At 45.4% G+C, this 13,694-nt stretch overlaps 1 non-coding gene and 1 pseudogene across 1 annotated transcript; both read left to right on the top strand.

Moving 5' to 3' along the window:
* The window catches only part of LOC142435959 (ninein-like protein), a 91,280-nt pseudogene that overhangs the window by 26,892 nt on the left and 50,694 nt on the right, over window positions 1-13,694 (top strand).
* LOC142435962 (small nucleolar RNA SNORA84) lies at window positions 1,665-1,796 on the top strand. The gene has a single exon (XR_012781691.1). It is a non-coding gene; the product is annotated as a small nucleolar RNA SNORA84 (small nucleolar RNA).

The following is a 13,694-nucleotide window of genomic DNA, read 5'->3' as shown; positions in this document are numbered from 1 at the left end:
GACAAAGGTTGGTCTGTGGTAGTTACATATTCTGGTGTCAACTTGTTGAGGGGTGTTGTCTAGCATGTCAATCAGGTCACAGCTTGATAACCTCATTTAGGCGTGCCACTGAGATAAATAGCTTACTGGAGGCCAGATAGATACAGAGGCCAGATAGATACAGATAGGTGCTTCATCCTCCTCCGGACAAGCCACATGAAGCTAGACTGATGGCAGATAGAGCCATGGAGCCACATGGAGACTCATGCCAGCCCTGAGATGTTTATAATGCCACTGGATCCACAAGACTTTCCATCCACTGGCCTGTGATCTTCCTGCATTTGGCATATTGCATGTGTTTCGTGAGTCTGAGGAGGATTTTATAAATTGGGATTGGACATATGTGCTAATATTGGATTTATGGACTTAATCTGGACTTGGGGTGAAATTTTTTCTCAATATTCAATTGCTCTTGTGTATAAAGCTTTCTCTTAACACCTATGAGTGTCTATGAATTTGTTTTTCTAATCTACCCAGACTAACAGGTCTTTCAGCACAGCAACTTGACCCATTATCCTGCTGTCATAGCCATCTACTCTTCCTGTCACGTGTATTTCTACATACAGCACACACTTGTACACATATCCACACAGTTTGGACCCATCCACTGTATACATGTACACCCACTATATATACACACCTGATACATGTAGTCAATGCTACATGTATACACCCAAACTATAGATGTGTCTGTCATACACACACACACACACACACACACACACACTTAACTATACACTCACATTATATATGCACATGATACAAGGTGGTACCCTCCCAGAACTGGAATTGTGCTGGGCAGAGTAGACCTTTCATAATATGACTTTTTCTCCCTCTTTGAGAGCTCCGAGTTGCAGCGCCACCTGAGAAGGTTCTCTCTGGTCACAGTGAATTTTTTGTAAAAGCGGTTTCACTGGAACCTTGTTTTTCATGATGGCGAATTTAAGAGAACAGCATGCAGCTATGAAACTTTGTTTCCTCCTCAGGAAAAATGCCAAAGCAACTGTTGTGATGTTGAATACAGTTTAGAAAGACAGTGCTATGGGAAAAACTCTAAGTGTATGAGTAGTTTTCTCATTTCAAAAGAAGTGAAATGTTGATTGATGGCAAACCTCATTCTGGACGTCCATCATCTTATCGAACAGATAAAAATGTCGATTTGTAGTGCATTTGGAATTCGTTCCACCAGGTTAGACTGTTAGTCAAGCTTTCTATTAGAGGATCTGAAAAGATTTCGTAACAGTGTGCGGCAAAAACAGGCCTGATTTATGGCAGACAGGGGACTGGTTTTGCCACCATGATAATGCACCTGCTCACACAGCCATCTCAGTGTGCCAGGTTCTGGCAAAAAGCAGAATGTCTCTCTTGCCCCATGCACCTTACTCACCTGACCTTGCATTGTGTGACTTTTTTTTGTTTCCTCGAAGAAGAGGGACATGGAAGGATAACTATTTGAGGACATAGAAGAGTGAAGAAAAACACTAGGGAGGTGCTGTCAGCCATCCAAACAGATGAGTTTGAAAAATGTTTCCAAGAATTAAATTGCAGATTTTACAAATGTATCAAGTGTAATTGAGAGTACTTTGTAGGTGACAAGTTTGTTTTGTAAAAGAATTTAAATGCATGCCCCATGGTTGCTGGGCACTGTTGGGCAGGTACAGCTTTCCAGCGATGGCAATGGGCCAGAGCGATCCTGGGATGCATGCATGGGGCTGTTCCTTTTCAGCAGCCTCCATAGCCCGGTCACTGGTACATGGAAAAAAATTAAATACATAGCTTTGAAAAAAATTCCAGGGTTTTTTTTGGGGGGGTACCACCTACTATATGCACACAAATTGTAAGGCACACAAACTCATGCCCACCACACACACTGCTAGTGTACGTAAACATCATAAACACAGTGCCTACACATCCCTTCACTATACATTCTGTATGCATTCATGCACAGTATATTCATATACATGCACTCTCTACACACCCACACTAAATTCACTGCAGAGATATGAGTGTATACACAGTATATAATACCTTTGGGGCATAGAATGTCAAACTGAGGAGTGGGCGGATTCAGTCTTTCGTTTGTGGAGCACAAAGTCCTACCCCTCTCTTGATACCTCTCACCTGAGAATTGCCCATTTGCACTGTCATTTTAGGGCAGAAACTGGAAGGAGGCCAGGGTGGTAGAGTCTCCTGTATTATTTCAAAGTAGAGTGTGCCATATCTTGTGTGTGTCTCCACAGTTTGGCTATAGAGTGTGATGTTTGACCATGTCATGTGGTATACCTGTTAGATAGATAGATAGATAGATAGATAGATAGATAGATAGATAGATAGATAACCTACTTACTAACAGGTATACTAGCTCTGTACTGATGTCATATATATATGACAGCAGGAGAATCAGGTGGACATGGTATAGGGGAAACCCATTCTGAGCCTCATATTTTCTAGAGTAAGTGGCTAGAGGGTTCATAGCAGTTCCAGATGCATTTGAGTATCTGGGACTCTCCATTGATAGCCATGGTGCCCTCTTCCACCTGCAAACAGAGTAAAATACCTGCTCTAGAGTGTTGTCCAGTTGGCACGCAGAGCACCCAGCGTAGCTTAGTAAGCTCGGTGAACAAGCTCCTTCATTAGAGAATTGGTGACTCAGTGAGTACAGGCAGAGGAGGTTTCTGCTCCCTTGAGCCTGACTCAGGAAGTGTACTGCTGGGAGAAGATGAGGGATGAAGGGTGGAGAGTATAGCCAGGACAAGCCTGGTGGTCATCAGAGAAGGGACCGGAAAGAGTCCAGGATGAGCCAGAAAGAGCAAGAGGAGCATGATTTAAGCTGTGGGGCTGGACTTGAAAGGGCTAAAAAAATAGCTAGGTATCCTTCTATCTGGAGGCCAGCGAGCCGGTGTGTCAGAAAAGAGGAGTTAAGGGTGATTGAGCAAGGTATTGAGGGTCCCAGATCCAGATCCCAGCCAGCAAGGCAGTGAGGAGAGGGTAGCTGAAGAGCCATGAGCAGGTTGGAGCAAGGTGGTTTTTACTCTGAGGGAGGCAGGAGCGCTGGATGCCTGGAGCAGAAATGTGATGACCTGAAGGCGTGGAGAACACTCATTCTTACTCCCAGGGATTCCTGACAACACATATTTACTGGAAAGGGCTCTGAGGTAGAAAAAATTTAAGGGAAATATTTCATGCCCTTGTGGATTCATAGAATATCTGAACGTAGCAGGTCAGCTTTCCACTTGAGAGACTTTACCATCATCGTAAGACTCCCCTAGCTTGCTTAGCTGAAAGCTGCTTGCTTCTGTATTCCCAGTAATGTGCAGTTTCACACACAGGGAAGCCCACTCTGCTTTTGGAGCCTCTTAGGAATTTCTCCATGATGGCAAGCCCCTCTTTAGGCTCTTCCTTTGTGAGGCCCTGTGTACCTTGTTCGTCATGCCAGAGAGATGCGGATAGTTCACGGGCTGCACTTACACACCCAACTCACACTCATCCTCACTGCCATTGACTCAGTGTGGACTCATAGCGACCATACAGGACACAGTAGGCCTGCCCTGGCAGTTTGCAAGCCTGTAGCTCTCTGTGGGAGTAGAAAGCCCTGTCTGCTGCCTTCTGGCTCCAGAGCAGTCATGGCTGCTTTGATGAATCACGTCGCTGTGCCCAGCCCTCTCACCTTTGCTAGAAAGTGAAGAGAGCGATAACTGGTGAGGTTGTTCTTGCTAGGCAGCATGCAGGTTTGTGCAGTGGGGGACACGAGAAACAAGAGATTGGGCTGAACAGACGTGCGTGCTCACAGCACTTTCTTGGTCCCTGGTGTACAGGCCACAGAGGAGAGCAGCTGCCACACGACCACTTCGTCCCTCGTGTCCATCTGCTCAGACCGGCACCTCTTCTCCAGCATCGATGACGGCACTGGGTTTGCATGCCCTGAGCAAGTGGTGGCTCTGTGGGCCCAGGAGGGCATTCAAAATGGCAAGGAGATTTTGCAGGTTTGGAAATGGATGGCCACAGCTGCTCCGCTGAGAATGGGCTGAGGGTGGGGTGGGAGCCCGAGAGGGTTACTGTGCTTGGCCTCTGCTCTCTGGCTTCCTTACTCCTGCTGCAACAGAGAATCCCAGACAGGGAAATTCTCGGGAAACTTTTCTTTTTGGCTATTAATATATAAAAATTTTAATTTTGAAAGAGCATAAATAAAATACAGAGAAAACAACAGTGATAAAAACACTCTGAAGGTAGGTTTTCATGTATTAGATACTTCCCCCTTTGCCATGCTAACCTTTCAGGCTTGTTGCTTGGACAAGGCAGCACTCCGACGGGCGTTGGAACAAGCACACTTTTGTGGTGGCATCAGAGTCAGAGAAGGTGCATGTGTATAGTCAGCACTGACCACTACATAAGGGCATGCATTCTGCCAAGTCCTTTGATCAAAAAAGACCTAGGTGGGAACTGTGCCACTTGGCTCCACAGGCCAGCCTCGCATTCCTGGAAGCCATGGGGGTTTCCTGCCCACGCTCCTCCATTTCTTCTGCAACTGGCCCAGGAGACTAGCCTGGTGTAGCTCTTGCTCTTGGACTTAGTGTCACACTGTGCAGTAGTCAATTTAAAATAAATATAGCAAAGATTCATTTTTAAACATTCATTGTTTCATTCTGTATATGTGGGTGGTAAGATGCACATAACATCTCTTTTTAAGTTTATTTTTCAAAATTCTGAGAGAGAAGGAAGATTTCATTTTCTGTAATACTTTTGACCATGGCTCATGTCCTCTGATACATAATTTTTCTACCAATACAAATCATCAGTGTGTGTGTGTGTAGATAGATAAATAGATAGATAGATAGATAGATAGATAGATAGATAGATATTATGGAGATATGAAATATGTGTCAGGATTCTTTACATATATTACGTTAGGAGTCTCTCCCAGAATTCTTTTAGTTTGAAATGGTAAAAACTCAACTCCAAGTGGCATAAGAAAAAAGGAGAATGTAAAATAAAATAATAATTTATAAATTATTAAGGGTTCATGAGGAAGGGGGCAATGGGGAGGGAGGAGGAGGGAAAAAAGGAAAATGAGCTGATTCCAGGAACCCAAGTGGAAGGCGAATTTTGAGAATGACGAGGGCAACGAATGTATAAGGGTGCTTTACTCAATTGATGTATGTATGGATTGTGATAAGAGTTGTATGAGCCAAATAAAATGATTTTTTTTAAGAAAGAATGTTAGTGGCTTACAGTGGTGGGCAGTTGGCAGAGTTAATTTAGCCACTGCTCTCTGTAAGTGCCTGTATCAGTACCCTTTCATCTCTAACTGCTTCCAAATTTTCCTTTGCTATCAAGTTAATTTCAACTCATCATGATGCTAGGGGGCAGAATGGACTTACCCCTTTGGTTTTCCAAGAATTTAAATCTTTATGGGAATAGATAGCCTCTACTTTATTCCTCAGGGAAATGGTGTGGTTCAAACTGTTGACCTTGAAGTTAACATCGTATTGCATTACCCACCACACCACCAGAGCTCCTTCCAGTGCCCTTAGCCTTGGGCAAAGTCTCCTCTCTATAGCTCCATACAGCCTTTATAATTATTGGGTTTAGGTGGGGGGAAGGGCCCCTCTCTTGCTATTAATCCCCATGAAGTACTATGCATGGAGTCATATTCTTCCTCATGTGTCCCTGGCTCAGGCACAGTGGGATCTCCTATTGACAGCCTAGGAGTTGGAGTGGGGGCGGCCCCAAGAGGAAAAGTCTCAGGCAAATGGGAGAGACAAGGAAAATGGAGTCTGGAGTCAAATTGTTGAGAGACTTAAACTCATCTTGAATGTCCCTTGGGATTTATTTCTAGAGCCTCGAATTCAGTGTGGATGAGAAGGTGAACCTTCTGGATCTGGCCTGGGCTATCGACAACAAGCTCCTGATGGTCACTGGTGTCATTCAGCAAGCGGCCCTGGCCTCCTACCACCAGGAGCTGAGCTACCTCCAGTAAGAGGCTGGGAGAGGTTGTTTCAAGGCTAGGGGTGTGGTTTGTTCTCAGGGGTCCGGGACTGGCAAGGGTCTGGGCTGCTGCCTTGCCTGCCCCCACCACCCTCTATAGGCAACTTGTGATGGGACAAGGAAAAGGGTCTCTGGTGTAGGGAGAGACGCTTTGCCTCTTCCTAATAGGGCCTAATGAGCAAGGGGCCGCCTACGGTTATTCTTGCCACAGGTCTTGCATACTTGGTGAGAGGCTTAGAAAGCCAGATCTCAAAATCCTAACCTAATCCCCTTAATAATATCCCAAGCAGCTGAATCCAACTTAAAACTTATGTGACTGACATTTTTCTTGCTATTATGGAGGTGCAAATGTTCTCCAGACCAGCTCAAGACCAGCCCACGGGGCCCCCAGGCTTAAGCCAATTGACTGAAAGCGCACAAAAAAAATTGCTTCTTAGACCTTTTCACTGAGCACAACGTGGCAGTTGGCACCGTGTTCCATTACAACAGAGCTCTGCTTTCACTCAACGGGTTATTCATGTTGTTCTGCTAAATAGATTCACAGGGACAAAAGTTGATAGTATTTTATAGAAAGATAACTTTTCCAACAGTTTTGTTGGCATATAAGTCATATATCATACAATTCAGTGGTTTAGACATATTTTAAAAGAATTGTGTAGGCGTCACCACAATGAGTTTTAGAATATTTTCTTCATTCTGGTACCCGTTATTATTAACTCCCCATAGCCCCCAGTCTCCCCTGCCACAACCGGAAGGAGCTATTAATCTAATTGCTGTTTCTATAGATCACCTATCCCGGATTTCATATACAGAAAATCCTACAAAACAAAATGAACACCAAAAAACCTCAATTTAAAAGCAAGTCGACAATAATAGAAACTAAAACGAATAAAGTCATTTAATGTCAGGATACACCATTAGAGAACCATTCTTCAAAGACTCAAAGACAAGGCTAGCCCGCACTCAACACCATCATGTTGGCTGTTTTTTGTCGTTTATGCAGACCCAGAGTTTGAGGGCCCTGCAACGGTATGTGCTTCTGTGGGAAGCTGACAGAGTAGTAGCTACATTTGACAGTGTCTCCTTCCTGTGGGCAGGGGGCAAATGAAGCAAATGGTGCAGGAGCGAGACAAGGCAAGACAGGACCTGGAGAAGGCTGAGAAGAGGAACCTGGAGTTTGTGACAGAGATGGATGACTGCCACTCTGCCATGGAACAGCTCACGGAACGCAGGATCAAGTAGGTGCCACGGAGACAGCTTCTGGGTCAGAGCCTGGCACAGTAGCCCTCTAGAATCACAGCAGCTGTCCCCAATCTGGTCCCTACACCCTGGCCAGAGGGTGGGTGAAGGACAAATAGCTGCTACCCAAGTGGCAGTGCTATAGTTCTGGTTCATTGAAGGCCTTACTTGAGCCAGTAGAAACCAGAAAATGTGACTTTTTGTTTTGTACCATCAGTCAGGGGCCTCCAGAGTAACACGGTCAGTACGATAGATGGGTGTTCATATGGGTGGAAACATGGAGGGATACACGTGATTCATTTATTTTAGAAAACTGCCTCCTGGTTGTGAGGCTTGGCAATTCTAAAATCCATCGGTCAGATGGCAGGTTGGAGACTGTCTGCAGGATGGCTACGGTCTTAAAACATCCTTCTCCTTCCAGAAACCTTAACGTCTGCTCGGAAAACCTTCAACTTATTACATAACCCCCCCCACACACACACACACACATCATGGATCATGACCTGTTTTACTTAGGACTGACAGGCTTAAATGCTAATCATATGTAATGCCCTCATAGCAATACTAAGCCAATATGTTAATAAGCAGTGGGGCCCCATGGCCTACCCAACGGCACACATGAAATTAGCTATCACAAGACTCCTTGAAAGATGAGGGTACAATAGAAGCATCAACTGAACTCTGGGTGGGGCTGGTGCAGTATGCACTGGCTTCTCATTCTATATGCCTATGGGCTGCAGACATTCGTCTCTACCCTACCTCTACTCTCTTTGCTCAATCCGTTGGACCTGCCCTCAGCTCAAGGAAGACCTTTAACTATTGTTTGTGCTTGTGATGGGTGTTATGTAAGATATTTTTGCAAACAGCTTCAGGAGTTCAGCAGGTAGCACTCAACACAGCGAAGGTACCCCAACACCTCAGTCTTGCCTCTCATCACCCTTCATACTGAACAGTCTTAGGGGGAACTCTGTATGGTATGTTTGGTGATGGCTTCAAGGCCAGAGAAAAGGATGTAAGAAAACCTAGCCACATATATATCCACACTGCATCAGGGAGAAGGTTTTTTTCACCCCTATTGAGAGAAAAGTCTTGGCCAGAGGTGGCTAAACTCAGCTAGTGATTCACCTTCCTGAATCCTTTGTTTACTGAAGGTGCTCTGCTGGAAACAGCTGAGGCTACATGAAATGATCTTCTACATTTCTCTTTCTCTCATACTGGCTCATGCCAGAAGTCAGAACACTGGCTGCCTGCTCCCTGGTCTGTCTTCCTTCACTGGTGGGCAAGATGTCTGTGGGGCATGCCCTTTTAGAATCCTGCTTCCTTACCCCTAGCCCCTTGCCCTTTGGGTAAGCGGAGTCCTTTGGTCTCCTCATCTCTAACCTGAGAATGGTAATGAGCCCTGTCTAGCATGGAGGGATGACCAACACAATATGTCGAGCTTCCTAATTCTGATGACTGTGCATAGGCCCAATCATGTGCCTCAGGAAACAGAGAGAGTGAGAGAGACGTCATAAATGATGCAGAGTCCTGGCGTGGTGAAAAGGTTGGCCCCTTGGCACCTTGCCTCTGTGTGGGGTCATGTTCTCCTGGAAGGACCAGCAGTGAATGTGGTGTCCAGTGTCTGGTCCCTGCCTTCAGAACACTCATACTTTCTATCAAACAGGCGGCTATAAAGTCTAAAACTGTCAGTAGATATACAATCTTCCAGAAGGCCAGGCCATGTGTGACACTGGGGAGGTAGTTTAAGGAGGTGTCCCAAAAGGTACCCTCAGTCTCTCCTTTGTGGGTATTGTAGACACCTGGAGCAGGGATACTGTGGACAATTGGCCCTGCTTCGCTCAGAGTTGGAGATGGAACAAGAGCTGCTCTGGCAGCAGACCAGCATGCAGAGGGCTAGGCTGGAGGAGGACCTTGAAGCCCTGCGCAGGGAGGAAGCCTGCTTGCAAGAGAGGCTATCATTGGTGCTAAAGGTATGAGGGTGCTATACAAAGAAAATGCATGTGCACAAAGCTGGGAGTACATAAAGCTTGATTTTCTCCTCACAACTGTGTTCCCTGACAATTGCCCCAGCCAGCTCTAGGGTAGTATAGCTACTTCGTGGCTATTGCCTGCAGCTCTGAGCTGGTAGATAGGGGCCAGGGAAGGTCTGCAACAGCATCTGGCACCCCTGCATCCCCAGAGACCAGGAACATATTGTGGCTTTAGCAAAAAAAAAAAAAAAAAAGCCAGGACCTGAAGCTCACCTAGCAGGAGCCCCACTGTATTTCCAGGAGCTGAGAGGTTCATGGGTGTGTGCCACCCAGTCCTTACCACAGCTGGCACTTGATCCCCAGGGATTACTTCTCAGGAGAGACAGGAAGGCCCTGAATCCCTGTCTTAGTTGTGAGGCCTCTGGGGAGAGGATGGCATAGCAGGTGAGAGGCAGAAGTAGCTGAGCTGACTGTCTCGGTGGACTTTCTTCCCAGTCCTTTTTGCAATCCACCCTGCCTGCCTTCTCCGTTTTCATCTTGGCTCCTTTTTTCTCTCCCTTTCTACCTGTCCTCCCTCCCTTGATGTCTGTCTCCCTTACTCCAGCTCCTGGCTTTTCAACCCTGCGGAGCACTCAGCAGAGCCTTACCTCTTAGTTATACACTGTGTCTCAGAAGTAATTCCACATCCTTCTGATTCGTCATTGCAGCTTTCAAGTGTCTGTAAACACTGGACTTTTCCCTGACTGGATATATGGACTGCATTGATGTTATTTCAGATCTCTTATTTAGAAGTACACCCTGAAATCATTTGTCTCTAATCTTCTTTCCTAGCTTATTGCTGTTGAGCTCTTGAAGTGGGAGAAGTAGCGGCAGTGGGAAAGCACTGGGCACTTCAGTGTCTGCATGTCTGGCTTAGGAGCTGGTCTACTAAAGAAATGTTATGGGGGCCACCACGCACCTCCTCTGGCTACACACAGAAGAGGAGACTCCAACACCAACCCAATGCCAATTGGCACAGGGCAGAAGTTAAAGATGCCTCCCCCCACCATCTTTATGCTATTCTAACGCCAACCATCCCTAACCTTCCCATAACACTCTTCTTAGCTAGATTCGGTCATTTATTTCAGTGACCACATACAATTCACAGACAATATTCACAATTATCAAGTTAATCAGGGAAATGTTAATGATACAGGTCTTTTGTCTACAATACCATGCTGATAACCACCTCTTTCTCTGGTCCCAGGCCTCTCAGTTGCATAGTCCCTTGGCTTCTGCTTTGTTCCATGGGCCAGGAAGCCTACCACTCTGCCTCGTGGTCTCAGTGTTGCTCCTTGCTCTGTCTCATGTGCTCAGTGCCAGGGCTTCTGCTGCCTCCACGACTTACGGCATGGATCTCACATGTGCCCCACTGATGGCTCTTATTTCTTGATGGACACAGGATTCTCTCTCTGCTACTGAGATGCCGTGCAAGGGCATCACTGTCTGACCCATCTATGAGTGTTTCACATACCCGATTTGCCTAGTCCCACCCAATTATTTGATGAGTGTTACAAAGATATGGATAGAAGAGCCCTTTGGATCATTTCACTTCACCCCGGGCTACCTTTTGGCTCTTCTAGACATTGCTCCTTTAATACATGAAGAATTGCCTCCTGCCCACTGACATCTAGGATTTGTTTTCACAGTCGTGGTGACCCTGTTAACAGTCACTCGTACTTCAGTCATATCATCAAACCAGCATCTTCTCCTCGCCTCCTTTTACCTGAGCCCATGGTGAAAAGAGGACACTCTTCAATGGGGACTTTCCCTTGACTTGTTCTTTTTCTTTTGTTTTTCATATTGATACTAATACACCCATAAAAACTGGTAAACCAGCTACTTCATTACCACTCCCTATTTTAGATATCCCATTGCTAAATTGTCAATCCCTAACAACCAGTCCTCTGAGGAGACAAGCAAATTTTTGATCAGAAGAATCTTTATTTATGATTTAAACTTTGAGCATCTGTTTCCATAAATATAATCCAATCCAGGGAAAGCCATCAAATTAGAGCAATGTATGCCAGATCATAGTGTCAACATTTATCTTGTCATTCATTTGGGTTCTGGTCAACTCAGCCCTAGAATCCAAGGTAGATCAAATAGGTACCAGTATCAAGCTTGGGAGTTCACACACACCTCCCTGTACTTTAGATTAACTGGCCAATTCATATATTCTCATCAACCCTAACTCCCCATGGCCTAGGTCCTGATCATCAGCTTTATAATTCACAACTCATGAAATCTCCCAATGTCTTCCCCTCTTCACTCACATTTTCAAACTTCAGACCAGCCAGCCCCTCGCTCTCATCTCTAGCTTCTGGGGCCAGATCAGCAGGTGCCAATAGAACATGCCAAAATGCAGGCTGTGTCATCAGTGCGGCAGTTCCACCACTCCCACCCAAGTGGACCCAAGTGTCAGCACAGTGAGCGTACTAGGCTGCCGCCAGCTCCCTTAACTTCAGTCTGTCAGGAGCCATTCTGTGAGAGGAACACACTTCTCCCTGCTAAGATGACTCTAAAGGCAGGCAGCTCAAAATTCAAAAGGCCAAAGCGATTTTTCTCCTACTCATTCTTTCAGTTGTTCTGGGTGGATCTGCATGTCTTTGCAAATAAGTGCAAAAGTACTGGTAGCAAAGGTTCTGGGTGAGGCTTCCATCCACACTGGTGAGAGCTTTCACTGCTCTCTCCAAACCAAACCAAACCAAACTCACTGCAGTTAAGTCAATTCTGACTCCCATTCAGCCTATAGGGCAGGGGGTAGAGCTGCCCTTGTGGGTTTCTAAGATTGTAACTCTTTACAGGAATAGAAAGCCACATCTTTCTCCCATGAAGTGTCTTGTGGTTTGAACTGCTGAACTTGCAGTTAGAAGCCCAGTGCGTAACTACTACACCAACAGGCCTCCAATACTCTACTTGGACTTAAAACAAAAACCCATTTCTTCAGAGAAAATTCCTAACTCCCCTTTTAACAAATCCAATAAGAATAGGCTGAATGTGAACATACAAGCTCTCTGTAATCATAAAACTGAGTATTTGTTTCTATCGCACATGATACCTATTTATAACACTAGTCAGGAGAAACCTCTATCCAACAGTCAGCTAAACACATAAACCCAAATACACCATCCTTTTAAAAACACTCAGTTCAATGTTCTTTTCTCCACCCAGATTATCCCATTCGTATGTCTACGGACTTGAGCCTCTGTTAGGGTACATCCAGGAAACCCTGGCCTTCTTATTAACTGTTTTGTTTAACCAGCCTGGTATTTCCTTCAGGCCACTCCAGAGCACTTTCACGCCCTTGACATCTCTTACATTTCTTTCAAGCACTGCCATTGTTTTAGGTAGGTACCATCATGTAGGTTTCGACCTTATGCATCTATGCCAGGTTCTGCAATATCCTCACAGTTTTTCCCGTTGAGCCTCCTGTTGCAGCCATGGTACCAATCGATCGCATCGAGAGCCTTCCTCTTTTTCACTGTCCCTTTGCTTTATCAGACATAATGTCTTCCCCAGGGGCTGGTCTTTCCTGACATGTCCAAAGTGTGCCCATCTTAGACTCTTAAGGAGCACTATAGCTGTATTTCTTCCAAGACAGATCATTTTGTCCTTTCAGCAGTCCATAGTAAGAATAACCAAAGGAATAATCTAAGAATCAAAATTTTCACTTCCCTTACCCTGACCTTTCTTTTGTAAAACCCCATGCTTTCATGAGCCTGGAGCCATTGCAGTTAATTCCACTCTTGACACCAACTGATGAAATGCCGTACGTCTGACCTCCTAGCTACACAAAGGGGGAGATTCCAATGCCACACCAGCCCAAGCTAATTGCCACAAGGCAGAATGCCTTGACCCTCTATCCTTTTTTTACCCTTATCTGATACCAACATCCCTCAGTTGGCACGCTACCTCTCTGTTGGGTTCAATAATGTATTGCAACGTCTTCAAAAAAAACTTACAGGCAATGTTCATGGTTATAGAATTGCTTAAGGAAGCTAACCAGTTACAGAACGTTAAGGAAACAGGCTTTTTGGTCTGCATTGCCTCTTCTCACCCACGATGGTAGGCATCTCTTTCTTAGTGTTGCACCTCTGCCCTCTACCTCATGAGCTTAGCACTGCTCCTTTGCTTTGTCTTCTGTTCTCAGTGCCTTGGCCTCTGATACTTCTGGTGCCTCCACTACTTCAGGCAAGGATCTTACATGTGCTCACTCCTGGTGTTTCCATCTTGATTAACATGGAATGTTTCTGTCTGCAACTGTTATCATTCACTCTTATATACACAGTGCAATGGGAAAACCAACAAATTCCCTCAGTTAGCATTTCACATACCCTATTTGCTTGATATGGCCCCAAAATTTGGTGGGAGTTACAAAGACATGAATAGAAAAGCCATTCCAAGTAATTTCACTTCAAC

This window comes from Tenrec ecaudatus, assembly GCF_050624435.1.
Source record: "Tenrec ecaudatus isolate mTenEca1 chromosome 18 unlocalized genomic scaffold, mTenEca1.hap1 SUPER_18_unloc_4, whole genome shotgun sequence".
Lineage (NCBI taxonomy): Eukaryota > Metazoa > Chordata > Mammalia > Afrosoricida > Tenrecidae > Tenrec > Tenrec ecaudatus.
This window is presented reverse-complemented; position numbering and strand designations above follow the sequence as displayed.